The sequence below is a fragment of the Papio anubis genome, chromosome 11 (genome assembly GCF_008728515.1).
Source record: "Papio anubis isolate 15944 chromosome 11, Panubis1.0, whole genome shotgun sequence".
Lineage (NCBI taxonomy): Eukaryota > Metazoa > Chordata > Mammalia > Primates > Cercopithecidae > Papio > Papio anubis.
This window is the reverse complement of record NC_044986.1, coordinates 44,056,212-44,084,121: the sequence shown is the minus strand read 5'-3', so window position 1 is coordinate 44,084,121 and position 27,910 is coordinate 44,056,212. Positions and strand designations below refer to the sequence as shown.

Sequence of the window (27,910 nt, the reverse complement as noted above, 5' to 3'; positions counted from 1 at the left end):
TAACTGCCCTGAGTCTCAGTTTCCTGATTTCTTTTTTTTTAATCTTTTCTTTTTTTTTTTTTTTTTTTTTTGAGACAGAGTCTCACTCTGTCACCAGGCTAAAGTGCAGTGGTGTGATCTCGGCTTACTGCAACCTCCACCTCCCAGGTTCAAGAGATTCTTCTGCCTCAGCCTCCCAAGTAGCTGGGATTACAGGCATGCACCACACCTGGCTAATTTTTGTACTTTTAGTGGAAAAGGGGTTTCGCCATGTTGGTCAGGCTGGTCTGGAACTCCTGGCCTCAAGTAATCTACCCACCTTGGCCTCCCAAAGTGCTAGGATTACAGGCAATGTTGGTCAGGCTGGTATGGAACTCCTGGCCTCAAGTGATCCACCCACCTCGGCCTCCCAAAGTGCTGGGACTACAGGCATGGGGCATTGCACCCAGCCAGTTTCCTGATTTGTAAGTTGAAGAAAAACACAAGTACCTTCCCTTCCTGTGAGGTGTATACGGAAATAAACAAATCATTGTACAGGATAGAATCTCTGTGAACAATGAAAATATATACTGCGTGCCTTCTGTCTACAACACACTATATTAAGTATTTAATGATGTTATTTCGTTTAATGCTCACAGTAGTCTTACGAGGTAAGTTCTACTGTTATCCTCATTTTACAAATGAGAAAATTAAGAGCTTAAAATGGTTACGGTACTTGTATAGGTCACATGGCTAGTAAGTGGCAGAGCCAAAACTGAAACTCAAGGCCGTCTCACGCATGGATTTGCTGTATTATTCAGTTCCCAGCCAATTTCACATCTGCAACCTCATGGGACACCCTGAGCCAGCACCACCCAGTTACAACACTGTGAGAAAATCGATCGATTTTTATTGTCATTTTAAACCACTGTTTTTTATTTTTATTTATTTATAAATTATTATTTTTTTAGAGACAGGGTCTCACTCTCTCACACAGGCTGGCATGCAGTGGTGTCTTCATAGCTCATTGCAGCCCCCTATCTCCTGGGCTCAAGTGATCCTCCCCCCGCAGTCCCACAAGTACCTGGGACCACAAGTGTGTCCCACCACACCTGGCTAATATTTTATTTTTTTGTAGAGACAGGGTCTTGCTATGTTGCCAGGCTGGTGAAACCACTAAGTTTCTAGGTAATTTGTTATATAGCAATAGGTATTAATAAAGTGCACAAGTAATTTATACCACTTAAACACGGTGCTGGTAAAAAAAATTTCCTTGGCCTGAATTCAGGTTGCCAGTTTATAGTATCTATAGAGAGAATGCCACCCAAAATATGCCATTGTGGTACAGGGATTCATTCTGAGCTGCAGGCAGTTAAGAAAAAGCAGACAAGGAAAACTCTCTGCCCTCACCTTCTCTACCAAGTAGGGCAGGATATACTTAATCACCAAACTCTAGACTCTTACCAGCCCAGAATGGCACCAGAGAAATCTGTATTACAAACCTTGCTACAACAACATTTCTCTTCCATTAGTTTTTCCATATATTCACCTTCGTACAGTTTGTTCCCCTACGAACTGTAAGCCCCTTTCCTTTGTCTTGTCACTTCTCTGTAGGTTTGTTCTTCTGTGAAGATGCTAGATAAGCACCAAGTTCTAACCACCCCTTTGAGTTACGCATCACTGATGAGTGTTAATAAATGTGTAAATAAATTTGTTTTTCTCTTGTTAATCTGTCTTTTGTCAGTCTAATTTGCAGGGCCCCAGCCAATGAACCTAAAATTGTAGAGGAAAAAAAGGTTTTTTTCTTACCTAAACTTGCTTTGAGTTGATTTTTTTTTTTTGAGACGGAAGTCTTGCTCTGTCACCCAGGCTGGAGTGCAGTGGCACGATCTCGGCTCACTGCAAGCTCCGCCTCCAAGAGGAAAACTGATTCAATAAACTGAATTATTTTTCCAGATTCAGTTAGACTTGTGTTCACATATGTTTCTACCACTTACTGGTTATGGGATCTTGGAAAATTTACTTAATAATTTCCTCACTTGTAAAAGGGGAATAACAATAAAAGTACTCAGGAAAATTTGTGAGATACTTTGAAAAGAGAACAAAAAAAGATTACTGGATGTCCTATCTAGCTTATACTTCTGGATTTTCTCTGCATTTCATTGTCTTTGAGGTACTTTATGACTTCATAAATTGCAAAAAAACAGAGTAATACAAATAATTCTTATTCAAAGGAATGCAAATTGTGGGGGCCCGACCCTGTAATCCCAGCCACTCAGGAGGCTTAGGTAGGTGGATTCCTTAAATCCAGGTGTTAGAGACCAGCCTGGGCAACAGGGAGAGACCTTATCTCTAAAACAAAACAAAATTTAAAAACCCACAAAGAACTAGTGGTATGCCATTGATGATTGTCCTGTGGCTGTCTATCAGTTTTGTACCTATAAAGTAAATTCATTTTAGCATTCTTGATGGGTTACTTTGTCTGCTCTTTGGATCCTCATTTTAATATCTTACTGATTTAGTCATTGACATAAAATCATAGACACATGCTTATTTTATATTTGTGTGTGAATCATGATTCCTCTTACAAAACTTATCCTTCAACATATTTCAGAGTGTTATTATGATTAAATTAATCAATGCATGTAAAGCAATTAATACAGTGCCTGGTACATAGTGTACAATAATGTTAGCTAACTTATAAGAAAGGAAGAAGGTAATGAAGAAGTGATAATGTTAAGTCCCAAGTTAGGTAAGACAAAGGTCCATTAGTCTACCTATCCTACTCATTTCTGTTTTCCCAAAACAGATATTCAGAGATAACAGTTTTGTAAATCAACAAAACAGCAATCACAATTCTAACAACACAGCTATTACACAAGAACAAGATCTCAGAAAAATCAGCTAACCTCTTGGATCCCAATGAGAATAATAATGTTCACTTCAGTAGTTGCTGTGGAGGCTTGCTGAAGTAAGGTATGTGAAATGGGAGTCTGCGAATGAGCTGGAAACAGATTTAGGAAGCAAACATCTGAGTGTCTGTTCAAATTCTATGCCTTCTGGCAGGTAGCTGAAATGCCTTAGTGGGCCAGGTATAAGAAACAGGCAGCTCTAGCTATCTATTTTTATTTTAGGTAAACATCAAATACTTGATAGAGATACAATATTTTTCTATTACAAGAAAAACAATAGAACAAACATGATGATAGATGGAAACAAATATTCTAGCTTAGAGTCAGAGAAGGAGCGTAGAATGGGATGGTGTACTGGGAGGGAGCAGCTCCGGTTATTTGTTGCCACCTAAGAATTCAGCTCCAGAGTTTTAAAAGAGCAGCAAGAAACCTTAATTATTAGTGGTATTTATATGAGCTCAAGCAAGTTAGTAAACATACATGGTAACCAATCCACATTTATCATCCCTTTGTTTGTGACCTCTCTGTTAGGCCATTTTCTTGTGTGTGTTCTTTGGGTGGCAACTACTTGTTGCTGACACTCATCACGAGTTGCTTATCACTGAAGCCTTTTTTTACTGGCATGAATAGAAGATGAATGCCAGAGAACTGCGTGGTCATTTTGTTAATCAGGCTGGAGTTGTTAGTATTTAATAAAGAGAACATGTAAGAAATATTTGTAGTTCTGAGTCAAAGATATTGGATACTTTGTTTTGTCCATCACAGGTTGCTTTGCCATCACAATCTGTAGATGTGGGGAGAAAGGGTTCTAAATATGTTCATCCTTTTAGGAAACTTTGAAATATAGTAAAAAAATAAATAACTTTGAGGTAATATAAACATGGATTTGAACCCCAGCTCTGCGGTTTAAGCAGTAACTGACCAGGGATAATCAATGTCCCTGATCCTCAGTTTCCTCACTTATAAAAAGAGAATTAACAGCTGCTCAAGGAATCAGCCTGCTTTTATCTTCCTGCTCTGCTGTCTTCAATGTGGAACTTTCAGCTCTTTGATAAGAAGGTGGCTGTTGCATCTACAAGCATTGCTTCTGAGTTCTAGGCAGGAAGAAGGGAGAAGAGTGAAGGTTAAATGACATAGGTCAGGTGAGCATGCTTTCCTTATCAAAATTCAGTAGTTTTCTTAAAGTCACACCTAGTGGACTTCTGCTTATCAGCCATACTAGCCATCATTGGTTGCAAGGGAACTTGGGAAATTAGGATTTTTTTTTTAGCTGGGTACATTTCCATTCACCTGGATGGCACAGTTTTAATGAGTTTTATCAATGAGAGTTTGGCTACTGGGTAGAAAACAAAACAAAGAAAAACAACCAGCAGTATCTGTCACAGGGCTCAATAATCCAAAATATTATTTATATGGTGACTTTCATCTCAGCTAGTCTCTCTTTGTCATATTATTCAAAATGCTGGGCATATAATGTGTGTGTGTGCGCGCACATGCATGCACATTCAATCTAGTTTCTTGCCCATTTAGCTGGTGCATCAGAAGTATATTCTTCCTAGGTAATCTTCATAAAAAGTTAAAAATTAAAAAAAAAGAGAAAGGGTATTTTTTATGTAAGTATGCTAAGAAAGTAACTTTGGGTTTTCTTTATGCTGAAGGTTGCTACAATAACAACAATCATTTTCATGTCATAAGAACTAAAATTTACTGATAATTTGCTATTTGCCAGACATTGTACAAAATATTTTATATTCACTATGTTCATCATGAAAACTCCATAATGTAGACTCATAATCCCTACCCTACTAATAGGGAACTGATGCTCAGAGAAGATAATGTACTTAAGATTACATAGCAACTGTACAGTGGAGCCAATATTTGAATTTGGATCTGTCTGATAGCAAAACTCCTGCTCCTGGTCACCATATTATACCATCAGCTTGCAAGATGTCTAACACCTACTTCTGAGGACTCTTTCCACACTTTATTCTAAATTTCAAATCTTGGTCTCACCATGTGACCAACACCACAATAATAATTGTTGTAGATAAGAATCATCAATCATTTCTAAAACTAGTGGGGAAAGTATGATGAGAAACAGAATATATGCATATTTTCAAAGTATTTCCACACATGATACTAGAGATACTACAAAGAGAATAAGAGTAACTTTATAGCGGAGAAGTCAGGCACACATCACCATAACCAAGTAATCAAACTTAACATCACTAGTAATGAGACATACCAACATCATGTGATTATGGAAATGATGCACTGAGAAGAGCATGGCATCACTTAACGTGGTATCCTTATTGAAAATGTGTAACTTGAATTTAATCTTGAGGACACCACACACCCACCTTAAGCGGCATTCTACAAAACAACTAATTAGTTCTCTCTTCAAGGGTCAGTGTCATGAAAGGCAAAGAAAAAATGAGGAATGTCTTAGATTGAAAGAGACTAAGAAAATGTGACCGCTAAGTGCAATATATAATCCTGGATTGGATCTAGGACCATAAAAAGAACACTAGTGTGACAATTAGTAAAATTTGAGTAATGCCTGTATATTAGTTAATAGTATGATATCAAAGTTAATTTCCTGGTTTTTATAATTGTACTATTATTATATAGGGTGAAAAATATATGAGAACTGTTATATGCTTTCTTTGCTGATGGGTTTTTTTGCATCTTTTTTGTAAGTCTGAAGTTATTTCAAAATAAAAAGTTAAAAAAACTTATCTCCTAGTTGACTTGTTTACTTATTAAAATTATGTCTGAACTAAAAGTAAATGGACTCTAAGTATATCTTCAGCAGCTTTCTCATCTGCTCTGCATTTTGTGTTCTGTCTCTCTCTAATAGGGTGCCATCTTCAGTGGTGGCAGATCTGACAGAGAGCTATTTATACCCTAGATAGCTTTTGTATGCTCATTATGAAAATTTTCTGGCAAATGAAAGAAAAATGTTTTGCTCTAACAAGATTAATATATTATGACAGTTTGCCATCATGTGAAAGTAGTGTCTTGGGAAGAAGCTTTAAAAAAAATTTACATAAAATAACTGTATGGGCTAGCAGCGGCCCTGCATTCTATCCCTTCCAAAGCTACCACCAAGGTACAACACCTCTACTCTTCTAGATTAGATCTAGTCACATATTATCTCCTGGCAAGAAGAGATAATCCCTTTCCTTATCCCTCCTTCAGCAATGGAATGGAAACCTTTTCTCAGGATTTAAAAATACCTGAGGAGTGACATCCCCAGGTTGGTTGTTGAAAGACAACATTGACCAGCCAATATGTAAAGAGGAAATGTAGCAGGAGCTATTGTTAGACCTCAGAGGTGTAATACAGATGATTCTAAAACTTTCCCCCAAGTGTCCTGAACAGCAGGGGAGAATTGTATCAGGTAGGATGCTTTCGGCTGCAAGTAACAGAAAACTCAGCTCAAACTAGCTTAAACAATGAAGTTTACTAACAGACCATCCGAGCTCAGAAGGGCTCCATTCCATTTCTTTGATATTTTCTTGGGTGTATCAGGTTTGTCTCCAGATTAAGGCCCTAACTGTTAAGCAAGGGCTTTCAGCAGCAAATAGGTACACGTTTCTTTGTTCATATACTACAGAAAAAAAACAAAACCTTTTACCCAACCATACTACAGAAACCTTTCCCTTCAGTCTGACTGGGCCAACTTAAGTCACATGCCCACTCCTCTACCAATAACACTCCCCAGGGGAAAGTCATATATGAAATAAATGAAGTCTGAGTTTCAAAACCATTCACTGGTAAGGTGGTGGGATTACCACGAGTGGTTAAGAGTAAGCAAGATACATTGCTAAAGCTGGCGATGAGGTTAAATTCCTTTGAGTCATGGGCCTTGTGAAGGAAAAGTGGACACCTAAAGAAAACCAGGGCTTTGTCAGGGGAAGGAATGGGAGCAATGGAAGCTGAGGAAGTGAATTCCTGCCCTTGTCAATCTAGAGTGTTGGTCCAACAGAACCTTCTACCAGCAGAATATTTCTGTGATATCTCTCTTTTTAAAAAAGGGTTATACTACTGTGGAAAACAGTATGTCAGTTCCTCAAAAAATTAAAAATAGAACCACTATATGATTGAATAATTCCATCTCTGAATATACATCCAAAAGAATTAAAAGCAGAATTTCAATTTCCACACTCATGTTCATAACAGCATTATTCATGACAGTGAAGAGGTGAAAGCAGCCCAACTCTACATCAACAGGTGAATAGATAGCAAAATGTGGAAGACACTCACAATAGAGTATTATAAAATGGAAGGAAATCTTGTCATGTGTTACAACATGGATGAAGACATTAAGCTAAGTGAATTAAGCCAGAATTAAGCTAAGTGAATTAAGAAGACCAACATTGTGAGTCCATTTATATGAAGTACACTCATAGAAACAGAAAGCAGAATGGTTATTACCGGCGGCCAGCCAGGGAAGTGGCTGATAGGTGGAGAAGTGGAAGTGTAGAGTTACTGTTTCATGGGTATGGTTCAGTTTGCAAGATGAAAAAGTTCTGGAGATCTGTTCTACAACGATGTGTATATGTTTAACACTACTGAACTGTACACTTAAAATTGGTTAACGTGGTAAATTTTATGTTGTGTCTTCTTAATCAGAATAAAATTTTATAATATGGAAAAAGAAGTTATAAAAGCCGCTTTATAAATCAATTCTTAAACATAAAACATGTTTCCGATAAAAAAGAAAATGATACAGAAAAGGAATAAAATTCATTTCAAATAATGCAAAAAGAGAAAAAATAAGGAAAACAATGCCAAAGTACTGAACAAGAAAGAGTTTCTTGTTTTATTATCTAAAATACAATCAAAGGATAGACATACTTAAAATAGAGCAGGAGTACAGATACACAGTTCTAGAAATCCTTCAGTGAAAGCAAGGCAAGGTTTTGTTTTCTTATGTAATCATACAGACTCTGCTTTCTTTTGTACACCTACAAAAGATGTAAAATTAAGTATCACAAAAGACCCTACACAGTTTTATTCATACAGGTTGCATCTATAATTCACAAATATATACACAAAATAGTTTTCAACCACATTTAATTTTTAAAATTATTTTCCTGGTTTATCATAAAAATTCATACACATTTCTAATTATATGTCATAATATATCAGAATTGGGTCTATTTTAGATGAATCTCTGCTTCCAATTTTGTGAACAATTTTTGAGTCTAAGAAGATACTTATCCTTTGGTATCCAGAAACTCCTGAGACTTAGCCACATACACCAAGGCTAATTTGAGAGGCAAAGCACAGGAATGAATTTTCTGGAAGACAATTCTTTCTGTGTACAATAATAGGGAATTAGTTAAGTAAATAATGCAGCCACATGAATGATTATTAGCCATTAAAAAGGATTATGAAGAGTCTATTTATTAAATGGGGGAAATACTTATAATAAGTAATAAAGGAAGAAACAGAATACTACATAAATACTGTTTGAACATGACTATAAAAGAAACAGGCCAGGTGCCATGGCTCATGCCTGTAATCCCGTACTTTGGGAGGGCAAGGTGGGTGGATCACCTAAGGTCAGGAGTTCCAGACCAGCCTGACCAACATGGTGAAACCCTGTCTCTACTGAAAACACAAAAATTAGCCAGGCATGGTGGTGTGCGCCTGTAATTTCAGCTACTGGGGAGGCTGAGGCATGAGAATCACTTGAACCTGGGAGGCAGAGGTTGCAGTGAGTCGAGATCACGCCACTGCATTCCAGCCTGGGCAACAGAGGGAGACTCCGTCTTAAAAAAGAAAAAAAAAAAAAAAGAAAAAGAAAAAAAGGAAACAGACAATATTAACAATGGTCAATATTTGAAAATATATATAAGAAGGGCCAGCGTGGTGGCTGACACCTGTAATCCCAGCACTTTGGGAGGCTGAGGCGGGTGGATCATGAGGTCAGGAGATTGAGATCATCCTGGCTAACACGGTGAAACCCCGTCTCTACTAAAAATACAAAAAATTAGTAATACTAGCTACTTTGGAGGCTGAGGCAGGAGAATCACTTGAACCCAGGAGATGGAGGTTGCAGTGAGCTGAGATTGCACCACTGCACTCCAGTCTGGGCGACAGAGTGAGACTCTGTCTCAAAAAAAAAAAAGAAAAAATATATAGCAAAAGACTCCAAAAGAAATAGATTTAATAGATCAAAATATTAACAGTGGTAGTCTTTGGGTGGTGTATCTTTGGAGAGTTATTCTTTCTACCCTTGCTTTTGCTTTTGTCATACCCCATAACACATCTAAAAGGTTTACTGAGAGAAAAAAATGGACTAGGGTCAACAAAATACTGTTGGTCCAAAGGTCTCAGTTACGAAAACCTCAACTTTATTACTTCTCTTTTGGCTGTTCAGAGGATCCACACCACCTCTTCCATCCTGCATTTTTTTATTTTTAACATGTTTTTATTAGCTGAGGTCAATATAAAAATACTATTGTAAACAAAAATAAAGACAGATTTAAAATTAAGTGGCTCTGTTTTCTCAGAGCCTTTTGCTATTTAAAATTTTGTTTCTGAGTATAACAAATCCATATTATACTGCAAAAGTTAATTTAGAATAAAATGAGCTTCTTGGTTGTTTGAAACAGTATTAAAATAAGTCTTCTACCTGAAAATATGAAAATTATTGTTCAAAGGGATATACAATAGACACTTAAACAACATGAGTTTGAATTGTTTGGGTCCACTTATACATGGATTTTATTCCATCTCTGCTGCCCCTGAGACAGCAAGACCAACCTCTCCTCCTCCTCCTCTTCCTCTTCAGCCTACTTAATGTAAAGATGATGAAGACCTTTATGATCCAGTTCCACTTAATAAACAGTAAATATATTTTCTCTTCCTTGTGATTTTCTTTTTTATTTTCTCTAGCTTTATTGTAAGAATACAGTATATATTTTGTACGTTTGTATACATACAACCTTACAAAATATGTGTTAATCGACTGTTTATGTTATTAGTAAGGCAGTCAACAGCAGGCTATTAGTAGTTAAATTTTGGAGGAGTCAAAAGTTACGTGTGGATTTTCGACTGTGCAGGGGGTTGGCGCCCCTAACCTCTGTGCAAGTATTAATATTACAGTTTGAGAAGGTGCCTAAACTTCTTCCTTTTAAATGGTCTTTAATAGCGCTGTCATTCTGTTTCTGGCAAGCACATCTTTACATAACCATAAACTATGTGGAAATTCCAAGATCAGAATAATTTACATGCTGTCCTTGGGAAACACTGCATTTATCTAGTGTAAGATGATTGAATGTCCTGCTGTAGATGAGACAGCTCTGGGTTTGAATTGCAAACCCTAAGACTCAAATGTGTGTATCTTGCCCAACTGTGGTCTCAATCAGAGTGGTCACAGGGCAGCTCTCAGCTAGAATCTGCAGCTGCTGCTTTTCCCTGTCCAGGAGCACCTGCCCAGCAACAACTGGAGCTCAACCTTCACATGAGTTTTCTATTTAGGTGGTGTGCATAACTGAAAGAGTGATTTTGAATTTTAGTTCTGCCTCTTATTACTGTGGGGGCATTGGATTAATTTTTGTGGCAGGAAAGTGTATTGAGATAATTAAATCTTCATATTCTCCATATCCTATGCTCACTATCTTTTTTCTAAGCAGAAGACCCTTGGCATTTTCTTTCCCCAAGGTTTTTTGCACAAGGAAAGCAGAAGTTATCATGGAGCAGCTTTTATCATGTAATCGTTCAAACTCTTCTAGATTCTGCTACGTGTTTCCAGAAAAGAAGAAACAGACACGTTGAGAGCAACAAGAAGGATGAGATAAATACTCCCTATCACTAAAAAGGGGGTTTGTGAGGATGAGAGGATTCCTGTGATCTTGAATACCCTTGGTATAGTGGCCAGAGGAGAAAGCTCAGACAGGAGAGCTATGTGTTGAGGTACAGCTTGAGATACTGTGTTCTAAAGACTGGGACCCTAACCTCTCAAATATTTTTGGCATTGTAGATCACACAGAAGCCATGGAGCAGCACAGTCTAGAGTAAGCTTTTCTGGGCACCCTGCAGATACTCATGCAGACGGAAGACAGATGACAGGACAGGCACTCTCCATGCTTTGGCATGTTGGGCAAGATCCTAGAATCCCGAGTCATGTCTTGTGACGGAAGCCCTCAAATGGCTGAGATGTCATTTCCTGCCATTCCAATGTAATCATGCTAGTAGTTGGTTTTAATTAAAACTTAGGAAAATATCTGTACATTTCTTACACATTTGAATTTGTACACATTCCTGCTATGCTTGTTGGAGCCTCTGTTTTTTCATCTTATCCTGTAGATCAAAACACTTGCCTCATTGTGAGGATTAAGTGAGGTAGCATGTAAGTTCCTGGGATGGTGCTTAGGCATATTTAGTAGAAGCTCAGCTGTTTATTCTTTTTTCGTTTCTTTTTTTTTTTTTTTGAGAGTCAGAGTCTCGCTCCGTCGGCCAGGCTACAGTGCAGTGGCATGATCTCGGCTCATTGCAACCTCTGCCTCCTGGGTTTAAGCGTTTCTGGTGCCCCAGCCTCCAGAGTAGCTGGGATTACAGGTGCCTGCCACCTAGCCCGGACAATTTTTGTATTTTTAGTAGAGACGGGGTCTCACTATGTTGGCTAGGTTGGTCTTGAACTCCTGACCTCAAGTGATCCGCTCGCCTCGGCCTCCCAAAGTGTTGGGATTACAGGCGTGAGCCACCGTGCCCAGCCTTTTCTATCATTCTCTCTGCAAGATGGGACTGGGAGGATAAACGGCAAAAGCTGGTATCAGGGCTTATAGCTGGCCTTGGGCTAGGGAAGGATGAGGGGCAACATTTTCATAGTAATAAATATCATTTTCATGATAGCTTCCACTTCTTAAGAATCTATCAGTGGTTTTTAAACTGCCCTGCAGAGTTCTAGGATTCCATGGAGGGTCTCAGGAGCTGCAGTGAACAGAGGGGGGACCAGCAGTTCACGTTCAGGGCTGCCTCCTCTGCTTCAAGCAGATCAGTTTTGCTTTTACCTAATATATTGATCCTCTACATAACATTTTGTTTGAAAAGTAGTATATCTGTTAAAAATGTTTGAACACGTCTACAGAAGTACTGGATCAAATTGATAATATAAACAAATACATGTTTGTCCAGGTTTCTTCCTTTCCAAGCTTAGGAAAAGCAGATATGGGGAACAAGAGGCAGTCCCGAGTCTATATTCAGTGTGATTTTTGTAATGTTACAATAGTAGGAACAATTAGGCAGTTATTCCCTTCATTCTTCCACTTGTGCTATGCAGCAAGCAGCAAAAGCAATATCCGGTGAATGAGAACACTTGGGTATTGCAAGCCGGGAGTACTCAGCAGGCATATATACCACCAAAAGAAAGTGGGGGTTCCCATGCCCAGAAGATGAGCTGATGAACCCCTTAGCTTGGTGGTATGTCCTACCTCTCCTCTGTAACCACAGGAAGCAGAACACAATACACAGATAAGCACTCACAGACAGACAGACAGGCAGATTAGCAGGTAACTAAAAATGTAAACCTAAGGACACAACCAAGAATCACCACACATTTGAGGAAAACTGCAGAGGCGTTCCAGAAGGAGAGAATGGTGGGAATGGATAAGAGAGGGAATATACAAAGAATAACAGAATAAAATCTCTTTTTTTCATTTTTTTTGAGACGGAGTCTTACTTGTCGCCCAGGCTGGAGTGCAGTGGCACGATCTCGGGTCACTGCAACCTCCACCTTTTGGGTTCAAGCCATTCTCCTGCCCCGCTCCCCAGTAGCTGGGATTACAGGCGCGCACCACCATGCCCAACTAATTTTTGTATTTTTAGTAGAGAGGGGTTTCACCGTGTTGGCCAGGCTGGTCTCAAGCTCCTGACCTCATGATCCGCCCGCCTCGGCCTCCCAAAGTGCTGGGGTTACAGGCGGAAGCCACCACACCCAGCCTTAAAATATCTTATTATCAATCGAAGAAATAAAACTGCCAGTGAAAGGGCCCATGAGCTATTTAAAATAAATACAAACACAAACTGAAAGACTCCAGATCATACCTTGACAGTTCATGTAAAGTTTCAGAAAACTAAAGAGGAAGATCTTAATACTTCTGAAAAGAAAACAAAGCAAAACAAAACTGGATTACTTAACAAAGGAATGGAGGCTTTTAAGATAATCTAACAATATTCTCCAAGTATAAAATGAGACAATTTTTAGATATGCCATCATTTAAAGAAAACAACTAAATAGGCTCATAGGATCCTAACAACCTTAGGAGTGTAACATAGAGAAAATAGAAGTGTTATTTAAACCCAAACTGACCATAGTAACATCTGAATTCCAAAGATGGTGGTTGTGACAAAATTCACATCAATGAGGTAATCAATCTTTATTCTGATCCTCTCTTCTCAGGGCCTGGGAAATGGAGAAAGGAAAGTCTAAAATTATGAAGCCTCTGCTGGTTCCCCTGGGCTGCTGAAGGAAAGACCTGGACTACATTACCCCGCGTTTCAACATATTAATGAGTTTTTGAAGGTTAGCCTTCAGTTAGTAGTGGAGAGACAAGTCATTCTGCATAATAAATTGAGATGGATGACCTCAGGGAAGGCTGGAGGATGAGAGGTGTGGAGTGAGATGGGCTTGCATATCACGGCTGGAGCCTGAACCTGTAGAAAACAGTGGCTTGGAAGGAGGCATTCCCTTCAGATGGGGTGGCTGACGGGCTCTTTATTTTCAAAACATCATTTAACTTTTTACTGTGAACAAACTTTAAGTTCATGAAGAAGATGCAAAAATAGTATAGTGGGTTTCCATACACCCTGCACATAGGTTCCTTAAATGTTTAACATGTTACATAATCATAGTACTATTATTAGAACCAGGAAATCCACATTGGTATAATACTACTTATTATACTGTAAGCCCTTATTTGAATTTTGTCAGTTTTTCCTTCAGTGTCCTTTTTCTGTTCCAGAATCCTACACAGAATCCCACATTGTATTTAGTTGTTATTTATTCTCAGTCTCCTGTAGACTGTAAGTTTCTTAGTCTTTCCTGCTCTTTCATGACCTTGATACTTCTGAAGAGTACTGATCAATTATTTTGTTGAATGTCCCTCAGATTGTATTTTCTTTTCTTTTCTTTATTTTTTAGAGACAGGGTCTTGCTCTGTCACCCAGGATGGGTGCAGTGGTGTGATTATAGCTCACTGTAATCTCGAACTGCTGGGTTCAAGTGATCCTCCCACTTCAGCCTCCTGAGTAGCTGGGACTACAGGAATGCGCCATCATGTCCTGCTAATTATTTTTATTTTTAGTACAGATGAGGTCTTGCCACATTACCCAGGTTGGTCTCAAATTCCCGACCTCAAGCGATCCTCCTGCCTCAGCCTCCCAAAGTACTGGGATTACAGGCATGCATAACCGTGCCCGACAAGTTTTCTTCTGAGTGGACTGAGGTGATACATTTTTTACAAGAATGCCACAGAAATGATACTACGTCCTCACGTAATAGGATGTGTGTATCACATAATGCGATTCATGATTGTTGTACTACTAGTGATGTTGACCTACCACTTGATTAAGGGGGTTTTTGCTGAGTTTCTCCACTGTAATGTTATTATTTTTCTCTGGATAGTTAATAAATGTCTGGAGAAAATGCTTTGAGACTATGCAGTCTGTTTCAACTCAAACTTTCACTCACAGATTTTAGCATCCATCTATATATCCTTTCTGCTACAATTATCATTGTGATGTCTGCCTAGTGGTCATTTTCTATTTCTCTCTATTCTTCTACCATTATTAGTTGGATTTTTTTCTGTGGTGGCCAGGTCTGGGCAAACCTGCCCCCCAAGTCCGAGGAAGCTGAGAGGCCAAAGAAAGATGCTGACAAATCCATTTTCTTCTTAGAAACATTTAATAAAACATCCAGTTTCTTAGAAACATTAAATGACCAGAAGCCATGTCTCTGTCTCAGATGGGCACAAGATGAGATGGTGGGTCCCCACGCCATTACCCCCAAGACCCAGGTCTTACATACCATAAAGAAGGGGTAGTTCAGAAAGAATGTGTAGGATAATTGAAGTATGATAATATCAAGGTTGTTTAGCCTAAGGTCAGGATTTAAGGTAAGTGCCTGCTCTTGCAGAAAAAACAACAGATAAACTAGAAATCTTAGAGGCCTTCCCAGAGCAGGGGTTAATCAGAAGCCAACGTGGCAGAGCATCATCCAAGATGGAGTTGCTTTAGCCACCACAGAATTCTACTTAAAGGAAGAGTTGTCCCTTCTCCTCCACTTCTTTATTTAATCAATTACTTCAATATATGGTCATAGGAATATTTATTTTACCATGTGGGTTATAATCCACTATGGTCAATATGGTTATTATTTAGCTGCTTGTTCAAATTGTTCCAGCTTTGGCCTTTTGGAGATTCTTTAGGTTGATGCCTACGTACCTCTGACAAATCTTACTTTATTTTAAAGCATTTCCTTACTTTCTGGCACCACGAGATATTACAGGCTCATTTTGTAATTTCCCTGACCTGCCTGGGACCAACAACTTCTTGAAGGAACCCTGGTTCCTTTTATTTAAGAATGGTATTTAAAAATCAAATCTGGGTACTAGGCATGCTCACTATTACTGGAGTATCATTGCTTTTAGGTCCTATGACTGGGCATATCTGCATGTATACTAACCCATTAGTATACACTGACCTGTGTACATACCCCTGTGTGTATACACTTCTATATTTCTGTATAAGTACTAAAAATGATGAGTTGACAGGTATAGTAGCTCATGCCTATAATCCCAGAATTTTGGGAGGCTGAAGTGGGAGGATCTCTCAAGGCCAAGAGTTTGAGAACAGCGTGGGTACATAGCAAGGCCCTGTCTCTAGAAAAAAATACAAAAAATTCACCTGGCATGGTGGCATGCACCTGTAGTCCCAGCTACTTGGGAGGCTGAGGTGGGAGGCTCGCTTAAGCCCAGTAATTTGAGACTGCAGTGAGCTATCATCATGCCACTGCACTCCAGCCTGGGTGACAGAGTGAGACTCTGTCTCTAAAATAATAAAAATCATGATTTCATACGAATACATTAGATTCCTATTCAATATCAGAGTGTTCATTTCATCTGAAGGACTTTTAAAGACAGGTGTGTCCAAAGTTAAATGTCTGGTTTATGTGAAAGTACCCTTTCCATCACTACAGCCTTTTAATTGTGACCAATATACACACAAATGGCTTGCGTGTATGTCAAGGAAAAGGGGTCCCTGTCCATGGCTAGAGCAATATAATGCAGAATAAGAATATGAGATTGTGAGATGACTTATAAATTACACTAGCTGAGCAAAGCAAAAGGTCTGAACCAAAGGTAAATAGGAAAACGTAAGGCCCCCATAAGGGACAGACAGCATATGTTCTGCCATTTCTACTTTCTTTACCAATGGCAGATATCAACAAATGACCACCACACACTGACTGACTAAGCAAAAACATGGCTCCAAATTTTCAGACATGCATTTCAGACAGCCACTACTAAGCAACTGGAATTCACACTGTAGATAACTCCTATCCCTAGGTTAAACAAATGAACAGCTCATGTAAACCATATTAGCTGGGAGAGGAGGGAGAACATTATCCGTCATTAGATTTTTGCACAAATTACAGAAAAAGCCTGACACAACGTGGTCAATGATGTTCAAAACTTCAATGACATGAGGCCAGTTCCTAGGGTTTGGCTCATGATACAAGGTTTCATATCACCTGGTGGCCGGTTCTTCATTTTAGTTTAGGTATCAGTGGGACAGACTGTTAACCATGTGCGTAGCTGAGATTTCCAGGTCAGCATAGTGACTCCAGGCATCTTCCAATTGAATGGGACTTGTTTCTATGACCGATCCTAAGAGAATGGAATGGATAACATTGTGGACACAGGACCCACCCTCCATATTCCTACTTACTAAGATGGAGTTGCTGCTGTTTCTCTCCCCTCTGGGATTCTCTCTACCTTCCATGTCAAGCCTCTCCTGTGCAAATTTAGCTCACCCCAATTGAAGAAATATGTTGAGTAGAGAATGGGAGCCAATCGCCAGTCAGGTTGTATATGAGTTTACATGATGGTGACGGTTTCTTATACCTGGTAAGAGTAACTAGCAGAAAGCTGTGGCATGAGCTAATGGGAAATAAGAGGGACAACAATGATGGAAAAATGGTGAGGACAATAGAGAAGGTAGGTACTCTGGCAGAGGGACTGCAGAATAATGCTTACCCTTGGGCCTGTGAGTAGAAAGTCCCAGAAGAAAACAGGGTAAGTTGAATGCAGTGTAGAAAATCTGGCTTTGTCAAATCAAATAGAATTCATACGGAAAAATGCTCACAATACAGTGTTCACTAAAAGTAATGTGGCCAAAAAACCCTGTGAATATAGTTTGGTCCCTAAGTGTATGAGTGTGTGTTTTCTTTAAATGTGTTACATGCCTACTACAGTAAGACGGCAAGGACAGGGTGGAGAACAGGAATGAATGGACATAGTTTCTGCCCCCATAAGGCTTACAGTTTAATACAACAGATAGCTTTGAAAGTAAACAAATGTTAAGAGTGATTATATCATTGGCTATCACATTAGGGATGAGTTTATTTTCTTCTTTATAAATTGTATTTTCCATGTTTTCTACAAGAATGATGTATGCCTTTTATAGTGAGAGAAAAGCAACACATCTTATATTTTAAATGAACAAACATTACAAAAAATAAAACAAAACAAAGAAGACCAGGCTACAGGTATCAATTCACATTCATTAGGCTTATAATAACAGCTTTCTTTACAAAACAGAACACCAATTTTATGTATTCAGCTATGTCAAGGTCTTACAATAGTAGCTGAAATTATACAAACAGGGTTAAAAAATCAATCTTTGCTCACAAGGGAGATTAAATTATTGTTTGTGTGGTGTTTGTGGCACAGGGAGGTGAGAGGATAGTTAGCATCAGATAAAAATATTATGTTTCTTTGATAAATAAGGGCTAACTAGATGTGTTTATATTTTATCAACATGCAATTTAACTTGATGTAGTGTAACATTTTCTATCCTCTGACTTGCAAAATGTTTCCATTCTTGGATGAAGATTTAGGAGATACTCTAATACACTTTATCTGCATCACACTGCCAAAGCATCTCTTAGAGTAACAAAACTTGAAGAATGTTTATTATTACCTATGCTGTGTCAACTTCCTAACTTCAATGCCAGAAAAAGCTTGTCTTACATTTTAAAAGTAGAGTAATGGAATATTAATAATAGCAACTACACTTAATGAGTATTTACTTTGTGCCAGACATTTTACATTGATCACTTCACTAGATCATTCACAACAAAAAAGAATCACAGATCCATAATCTCTTATCTAAAACTCTGGGGACTGGATGTGTTTTGGAAATGAGAGGTTTTTGGAATTCAGGAAGAAATTGGAATCCTTTCGAATACAGTACATAAATTGCATATATTTTGTAACATTCCAAATGGGTACAGGATAGTACTATGTAATGAAACACATTAATCTTACTATTTCTGCAAATAAATGTATGAAAATTCACACTAAATGAAACAAAACCATAAGTAATATTATAATTTATTTACAAAAATATATTAGTAAATTTATTGGTAAATAACATTTTTACATAAATAAGTTTATTGGTGTATGAAATAGGAAGATAAATATAGACCACACATACTATAAGCTTTTAATGTGTTTTGTCACTTGTGAAAAAGCTTCTTGTTTCTAAAGAAATTTTAAGTAAAATTTAAAACTTATACTGATGAAAACTAACCCATATCACATATATATGCAATGAATGTTCATTACTTCTGACTGCCTGAGAATCTTGGAGAAGAGGTTGTTCCAGTATTACCATATCTATGAAACCAGGTTGGAGCTGGACATCTGATGAGCCAGAAACAGGATTGTCAAGAGATGAAGCGGCATTACCACAGAGAGCTTTATTAAATCCTTTTCCCAGTTTCACCTGCCTCCTTAACACTGGTTTCTGTCTAAGCAGTTTCTCTTTAATTGACTAAATTGTCATCAGCTCTTGCTCACTGATAAATGTACATCGTTCACGGCCAGCAATTAATCAGTCACACATTTTCACCATATGATCTATGGAAATTTTTTTCACCCAAATGCATAATGTCATCATCATGACTACTACCACCTTCATATTGATCTGCATTTAACATCATCTCAGCAATTTCCCCATCACTCTTAGGGTGCACTATGGGTTCATCATTATCAATATTAACCATTTCTTCAATGTCAGCTTCTTCTAACTTATTTACACTTTTGGCTGATAAACTTTTGGCAAAGGTAATGAGTTATGCTACCATTGTCTTCTCATTAGAGTCATGAAATCCTTCAAAATCTTCATCAGCTAGGTCATTTTCAAACATCATTGTAGCCCAAAGTCTGTGCCAACCATTTGTTAATGTTGACTTATCAACATCATTCCAAGCATTAGCAACTGTGTAGATGGCATCCTTAAGACTAAATTCTTTAAGGAAGTCCTGGATTTTCAGGCCTCTGTTAACTGAAGCAAGCATACTTTAAAAAAAAAAAAAAAAAAGTGTTTATACTTGCTCTTCACAGAGTGTAGAATTCCTTGGTCACAAGGCTGTATTACAGACATCACACTGGGGGAAAAGTCAATGCCAAAAGCATTGCTCTTCACAAGATGTGCAGGAGGGGGATATGCAGAACTGTTATCTAGAAACAATAAAATTTTGCAATTGTCTTCTGGTCCAGTTTGCAATGAGCTCATGCTGCAGGCACAAAGTGCCTATCAAACCAGTTGGAAAAGATTTTCCATTACTGATGCTTTCTTGTGTGCATAATAATGTACAGGTAAATTATGCACACCTTTTAAACACCTTGGATATAGGCTATTTCCGATCACTGCCAATTTTATCTTGTGTGTGCCTACAGCATTAGCACACCCAAGAACAGTTAACTTTTGCTTGTTATCTTTGACATCTGTTGTTGCTCTTTTGTTAGCCATTGTTGAGGTTTTTCTAGGAACACAGCACCAGTACAGAGCTGTTTCATCAGCATTGTAAATCTGTTCAGGGCTAAGATTTTCATGAGATATTATCTTAGCAAATTCATCAATGTAATTTTCAGTAGCTTCATCATCAGGAGAAGCTTTTTCACCAAGATTTTAAGATACTTGATTCCATGACACTTTTTAAATTTCTGCAGCCAGCCTTCTGAATATTCACACTCTCCTTCAACATTCAGGTCTTCATGGTATATTCTAGCTTGTTTCATGACCAACAAACCAGTCAGTGTTATATCTTTACTTCTTTGTTGTCGAATTCATTCACTCAACACAGGGTCAAGGTCTTCATTTTTGGCTCTATGCGTTATTTTTCTAATTTTCATTAGTTCCCGGTTATCGCTGTCACTATAAAATTTCAACACCTTGTCTGTTTCTTTAAGTCATATATCGTGGTGGTTCCCATACCATATTCTTCAGTAAGACACCTCACAAACATATGAACATCAAGTTTCTGCAATAACTCCACTTTCTGAGATACTGATAAAGACAGATGCTTCCTTTTCTTCTTCTCACTGTTACCCGTAGGTATATCTTTAGCTCTTTTCGACATTTTCCATGGAATTAATCCCCAAGTCAGAAAATGTCAGCAAATAGAGGCATGTGTGACTTATGGATACAAGTGCTGAGACAATAGAGGCTTCATATTTGTTCACAGTAGGTTTTTTTTGGGCATATAATCCTGGTGCCAAACTTACAAAAACACTTTTGGGTTTCACAGTGTTTTTGTTTTTTGTCCTGTTTTGGAATTGCAGAGTAGAGACTGTAGACCTGCATTAAAAATATCATTTTAATGATGAAAAGACTGAGGCTCAGTTAGTATCTTGCTCAAGGTTATGCAGCTACTACTTGTCTTTTCTGCTTATATTTAGTCTCCTAATATTTGGTCACTTTAACAGACAGAAAAATGTTTGTTTTTCTGGTATTGTCTGCCAAGATGACTTGAGCTAGAATAGTTTTAGCACAGGAACCTGATACTCTTATTTGACTGACACAGTCAGTAGTTGAGCCCCAATGCTGAATAACATGGAGATGCTGTGGCAAGAGGTTAGAGTTCCTAAATTTATAGTTATTGAATATAGATTTTTCTTTTTGTACCAAATGATCTGTTTGGTACTTACTGCCTGTTACTTACTGCTTCACAATGAGCAATCAGGAAAAATGAAAGAGCTCACTGCAAATGTCCCAAACACTCCCACAAGTATTCCCTAAATATCCACTCATTTAAAAGGCTTTTTTGTTTGCTTGTTTCTAAACTGTTCTGAAAATTGTACATCCCAACTGTGACTCAGAATTGTTAATCAAGTTCAGAATTAAAACACATTTTATACATTCTAATAAAATGTTCTTTCAATTTAGAATTCAGAAAGAATTCATTAGCATTTTTAATGACTTTTAAGCTTCTGTGGTTTGAGCCTTATTTCATGGACTCTTTTATAAGTTCCTACTGGAAGGCCAGCTTTTCTTCCTCATTCTCGTCTTCCCCATATTTAGATCTTCTTCATATATCTAATATGAACTGTTACAAATGCCTGAAGTTTACTGATTCACTCCTAAGTCTTTCTTTTTCTACTGGGTGTAATAGCAGTCCTTTTGGCTGGACTGTTATAAAAATGAGTAAAAGCACAGTTCTGTAAGACAAAATTCTAAACCCCCCAACTGACTGAATGAACCCCTCTGTTGGCCAAGGGCATTCCAAATTAAACCTGAAAAACTAGTTCAGGCCTTGATGGGAAGGGTGGTGGTTGGGCATACCTCATTGTACCCTCCTCCCTTTGGAATTCAGGCACAAGTGATCAGCGTTAACAATAAAACAGAGATCTTAACACTGGCAAAACAGACTCTTTGTAGCAATAACATACCAAATTCTAACCTGACTCCAGTATAGCATCACATGACAGCAGGCCCTGAAAGAAACTGAAAAGTATTTTACCCCAAAATATATTTCTTTGACATATTTTGAAATGGCTCTGCAAAGCTGTCTCTTGTGGGGATAAGGATCCTATAGATAACCCTTTTTCTTTTCTAGATCTTTTCCTGATCCAGGACAGACTAACTAAAGGTCTTACATAATACCTTTTCAGGTCTGATAAGAGATATTTGCCATCTACTCTCTCTGAAGCCTGCTACTTGGAGGCTTTATCTGCTTAACAAGAACCTTGGTCTCCACAACCCCTTATTTTAACACAGACATTCCTTTCCACTGATTCCAGGTCTTTAGATAATAATTTAGCTCTTTCAACCTATTGCCAATTAGAAACCGTTTGAATCCACCTATGACCTGGAAGTCTCCCTGCACTGCCCACCGCCAATTCGAGTTGTTCTGCCTTTTCAGACTGAACCAATGGACACCTTACATGTATTGATAGTCTGCCTGTTAACTTCTGCCCCTCTAAAATGTATAAAATCAAGTTGTAACCCAACCACCTTGGGCACATGTTCTCAGGACCTCCTGAGACTGTGCCCCAGGCTTTGGTCACTCATATTTAGCTCATAATAAATCTCCTCAAATATTTTCCAGAATTTGACTGTTTTTCATTAACGGCTAGTATAATTCAGAAATGTTTCAATTCTAGTAAATAATTGGGTATTACGTGGAATACCTGGGTGACAAAAATTATCTGTACAATACCTGTGACATGCAATTTACTCATGTAAGAAACCTGCACATGTACCCCTTGAGCCTACAAGTTGGAAAGAAAAAAATTCTAGTAAATATGAGAAATGTATAATATTGAGACTATGTTATATAAAAATATATCATATGTAATATATATTACATAATTTTATATAATATATTATGTTTCTATATTATATATTACATATTATTTATATAACATATATTTTATTATAGATTATATAATATACAAATATATAATATATAACAAATATTTTATATAATACACATTATGTATTATATAATTTATATAATATATATTATATATAACACATACTGTTATATATAATACATAACATATATAACACAACATATTATGTTATATATTATATGTTATATATAATTTACATGTTATATATAATATATAATATGTTATATATAATATATAATTTTACTCCTATAAACGCTTACATTTCTTTTAACTTTCTGACTCTGTAATCACACTTAGTTTAAAACACAAACACACTGTACAGCTGGATAAAATATTTTCCTCCCTTATATTCTTATTTTATCAACTTTTTTTAATTTTAAATTTTTAAAATTTTTTTTACTTTTAAAACTTTTTTGTTAAAAACTAAGATGTACATACATTGGCCTATCCCTACAGAGGGTTAGGATCATCAATATCACTGTCTTCCACATTCACATTTTGTTCTACTGGAAGGTTTTCAGGGGCAATAACATACTTCAAACTATCTTCTATGATAACAATGCCTTCTTCTGGAATAACTCCTACAGGACCTGTTTGAGGCTGTTTTACAGCTAACCTTTTGTTTTTCTTTTTAACTGCGTTTTTCCTGAGACTAAAGCTAGTCAAGTTGACTCTGAAGAAAAATCACCACCACAGCTTACAGATTCCTTCACTAAGGAGGTAATGGGATCTCATAGCCTAATACATAGTGAATGATTAACAAAGAAATGCTTCTTTTTTTCTCACACATTAAATTTTCTTTTCTTCTCTTTTTTTTTTGGTGGGGGACAGGCTCTGGCTATGTTGCCAGGGTGGAGTGCAATGGTATGATGTTGGCTTACTGCAACCTTCGCCTCCCAGGCTCAAACCATCCTCCCACCTCAGCCTCCGAAGTAGCTGGGACTACAGGAGGACACCACTACACCTGGCTAATTTTTGTACTTTTGGTAGAGACACGGCTTCGCCATGTTTTCCAGGCTGGTCTTGAACTCCTGGGCTCAAGGAATCTTACTACCTCAGCCTCCCAAAACATTGGGATTACAGGCATGAGCCACCAAGTCCAGCTAGGACACATTAAATTTTAAAAAATGTTTATCACAAATTCAAAAAGATCTTATAATAAAAAAATCTCACCCTTTCACATCTCCAGGCCTGCTTTCCAGGGGCAACTATTCTTATAATTTGTTTTTAGTATTTCTGGCAATTACTATACCAAATACTGTATCTTTGAATGATACGCTCCTCCTAATGTTATTTCTTCATGTATCAATTATGGATACCTATGTACTTCCTACAGACAAGCACTTAGCTCTAGATAGTTACATATATTTTTTCCTGTACCAGTTACCTTTGTACACTGAAATGATATGCTTAAACTTCTATATCCTGTTGTCTCATTTCTTGATTTGCACTTTGTAAGATTCTGGTATTACAGACTAAGACTCAATCCTTCTTGTTTCTTCTCTTCCTACACTTTTCCTTCCATACCTCTGCTGAGCAAAACCTAGGCCTTAGAGAATATAATTCTAGCTCTTCTTTAGCATGTCATACAGGGCCCTTTATGATCTAGCCTCTGCCTACTTTTCTTATCTCCTGCCATTACCCACTTCAGCTAATGTTCACAGTCATGCTGAAGTAGGTATTTAGTTTTTGGAATCTTTTGTGAACTCTTCTTCTTTTTATCATTGTCTCATAGCTTTCCATGGCCTGGAATGGCCTCCTCCTACAATTCACTGGCAAATCCCAATCACTTTCTTCAGCCTACATGCTACATTAAGAAATCTTCCCTAGTAGATGTCCCTTATTACATCAAAAAGTATTTATTGAGTACTTGTTTTGTGCAAGGTACGGTTTTAGATGTGGGGGCTATAGAGGACCAAGATAATAATGAGTTTGCATTCTAATGACTTAATAAACAGATTTAATAAATATTACTACCTTACTACCATTATGAAACCTACTATGTGCCAGGATTATACTAAATAACTTACATATGCTATTTTAATCCTCACAACAATTTTATGAGCCCTATGAGTGGCTGGGCTTGTACTCAATCTCAAGTCTGACTTCACAGCATTACCTTTAAGCTATGCTCACTCTGCTCCCATTACTCCTTGTTCATTTCTATTACAGCATTTGTCATGTTTTGAAATACTTTGCATATGGATTTCCCCATATGAACCACAGGAGATAAAAAAATTATTTTCAGGATGGTGTAGAACCAGTGCCATTCTAGATATATACGAAAGAAGTTAATACATTATATATAATGGGTGCCTAAAGGCTTACGGATTAATTGTCTCTTGAAATCCCAGGTTGAGAAGGGCTGCTTTAGAAGAAGGCCTGTTAAGGGCCTCTCAAGGGTAGAGAAATCTGCCACTTAGTGGGTGACTGATAAATTTTTGTTGAACTTGTTATTTAAACCTTTGTAATTAATACACCCTCAAAAGTATTATTTTGGGATTGAAAAGTGAGTTGCTTCAGTCTTGCTTCTAGAAATGGCTTTGCAGTAGGAGTTAAGCACTTAGTATTTTCTTAAGAGAATTCCAGGGGTGTTGGATCCAAACTTTGGGAGGAGAAAGAATGCATGGACTCTAAAACCAGATCACCCAGATTCAAATTCCAGTCTCACTGTTTGTTATATAAATTGAAACAAGTTATTATTTAACATGTGCCAGATACTTTTATAAATACTTTACACTATTACCTGATTTAATCTTCAACACTTCTATTTAGTAGATAGCTTTACTCTTTCCTTACCAGCTCCACGCCTCAGTTTCCTCTTCTATTAATAGGAGTTAACAACAAATTGCCTTACAGAGTTACTCTTAGGATTAAATGAGTATAAAGTGCTAAGAATACTACCAGGCATAAAGGAAGTTAGCTATTACTAACAGTAGAGACTGTGGCCAGGGCAGAAAATCACTTTGATGTAACTTAACTTACCAAATTTTTCATTTTATGTTAATATTCACTTTAAGGGCACAGATGGAATTCTTTGGAAAGGGTACTAAATCTTAAGCACTTCCCAATCAAGCTGGCTCTGCATCTCCCTAAGGGAAAAACCCAGCAGCTGGTGCTGAAATGAAAAACGTAGGAAAAAATACCTCTAAAATCTGGTCACTTTTCTGCAACTCCTCTGCTATCTTCCAAGTCCACATTATCATTATCTTTTCCTGGAATCTCTTGCAACAGCATCCTCCTTGGCTGCCTCTAGTTTCTCCAGGAGATTAACCTTTTCAAAAGATAGACGCACATTGGATTGTACCATGCCCATGCTTAAAACCGGTTACCCAGTAAGCATTTCATAATACTCAAGTCAGTAACTTGGCTAAGACTTACAGGGTCTGGCCTCGGCCCATGCCTCCAGATTCACTCCCTCGACTCCTCCCCATGGTCTCTACCCAGCCACATAAGCCTTCATTCATTGTTCAACAAATATTGATTTGCTTGTCTTGTGTTACAGAGTCATTGAGGATACATTAGTGACCAAACAAAACACAGTTCTTCCACTCACAGAACTTACATTTTAAGGGGCAGGGGAAAAACAACAATTGCTAGTTGTAAAAAGTATAAAAATGAAATTGAACCTGCAAATAAAAAAAGAGTGCTCACTTGAGATACAGTAGTCAGGAAAGTCTTCTTTAAGAAGGTACTATTTTAGATGTAATCTAAAGGATAAAGGGAAGTGCCACGTATTGAATGGCGAAGAGAGAATTCAGGTAGAGGGAATAACCCATGCAAAGGTTCATACATGCTGGAAAGAAGTTTGTTTGAGGTATCCAGAGCAGATCACCTTACTGTACAGTTAGTGGGCAGTGAGGTTGGCCGACACCTGATTGTGCAGGGCCTGGGAGGCCGTGGTAAAGATCAGAATTTTATTCCTTTTTCCCCCTCCTCTTTTTATTTTAGAAAATCTCAGTTATTTTAGAAAGTTGCAAGACTAGTACGATGTACACCATTATACCCTTCACCTAGATTCACCAATTACTAATATTTTGCCACATTTGCTTTCTCTATTTTATTTTTTTGCCATATCTTTTGAAAGTAAGCTGCAAACACTGTGACAATTTGCTAACTACTTTAGCAAGCGCCAGCACCTTCCAAAAACAAAGGCATTCTTCCACTTAACCACAAATTCATTCTCACATGCAACCAATTTAAAACTGATTCATCTAATATGTAGTTCATATTTAAATTTCCCCAATTGTCCACAAATGTATTTCGCATTTTTTTTTTAAATCTATAAACCAACTAAGATTCACAGATTTCATTTGGTTTCTTTTGACTCTCGACTAAAGCAATTCTCCACTTCGTTTTTTTCTTTTTCCTGTCATGACACTGACACTTCTGAAGAAGAGCCTAGGCCTGTTGTCTTGTAGAATGTTCTACATTGTTTTTTTCTGATTGTTTCCTCATGATTAGATTCATGTCAAACATTTCTAGTACAAATAGTATCAGGTGCTATTAGCGATGCTAAGTATCTTCACTTGGTTAAGGTATGCCTAATAAATCTCTTCAGTGTAAAATTCTGTTTTCCCTTTATAATAAATGATCTGTAGGGTGAAATTCTTTGAGATACTAACATCCTCTTCCCCGACAACCTTTCAGTTAATGTTTTGTTTTAGCATCTTGCATTCATTAGTTTTAACATTCATAAGCTTACCTACATCAATTTTGAGACTGGCAGTTGCACAATGGGGATGCAGCGAGGGAAGTGACCCTCCGGATCCCGGGATGCCGAGTCTTTTCAGATCCCGTAGGGACAGGACTGGGAAGTGGCTAGCCCGCCATTCCTCGGCCAGTCCTTGGGGAGTCGCAGGACTAAGTGCAGTGGCAGCGGCCTCACTTCGGGCCTTCGCCACATCTTTAGTGCCTCGAGGACAGAATCGGAGATCGGTGTCACAGTCAACAGCGTGGGACTTACGACAGCCGCGAGGAAGCGCACTATTAGTGCCCGACTAGCCGAGCTGCTAGGTAAACGAGACCGTCGGCACCCGGGCTTCCCACGCCTGCTTCCGCTCTTTGGCTGCCCGCATTTCAAGACCCGCCCCCACATTG

The 27,910-nt window shown here is 37.9% G+C and overlaps 1 protein-coding gene across 4 annotated transcripts in view; it reads right to left on the bottom strand.

Moving 5' to 3' along the window:
• Positions 1 to 27,858, bottom strand: part of PANK1 (pantothenate kinase 1) — a 119,144-nt gene extending 91,286 nt beyond the window's left edge. The window contains exons 1-2 of one of the 4 annotated variants that reach the window (XM_017963097.3): positions 27,516 to 27,858; positions 25,957 to 26,084 (exon numbers count right to left, since the gene is read on the bottom strand). The gene's annotated coding sequence lies outside the window, so the exon portion shown is untranslated. The remainder of the gene's footprint in view (positions 1 to 25,956; positions 26,085 to 27,515) is intronic. The other 3 variants (XM_017963098.3, XM_017963101.3, XM_017963099.3) reach the window with 3 other exon arrangements.
• Between the last annotated feature and the right edge of the window lie 52 nt (positions 27,859 to 27,910).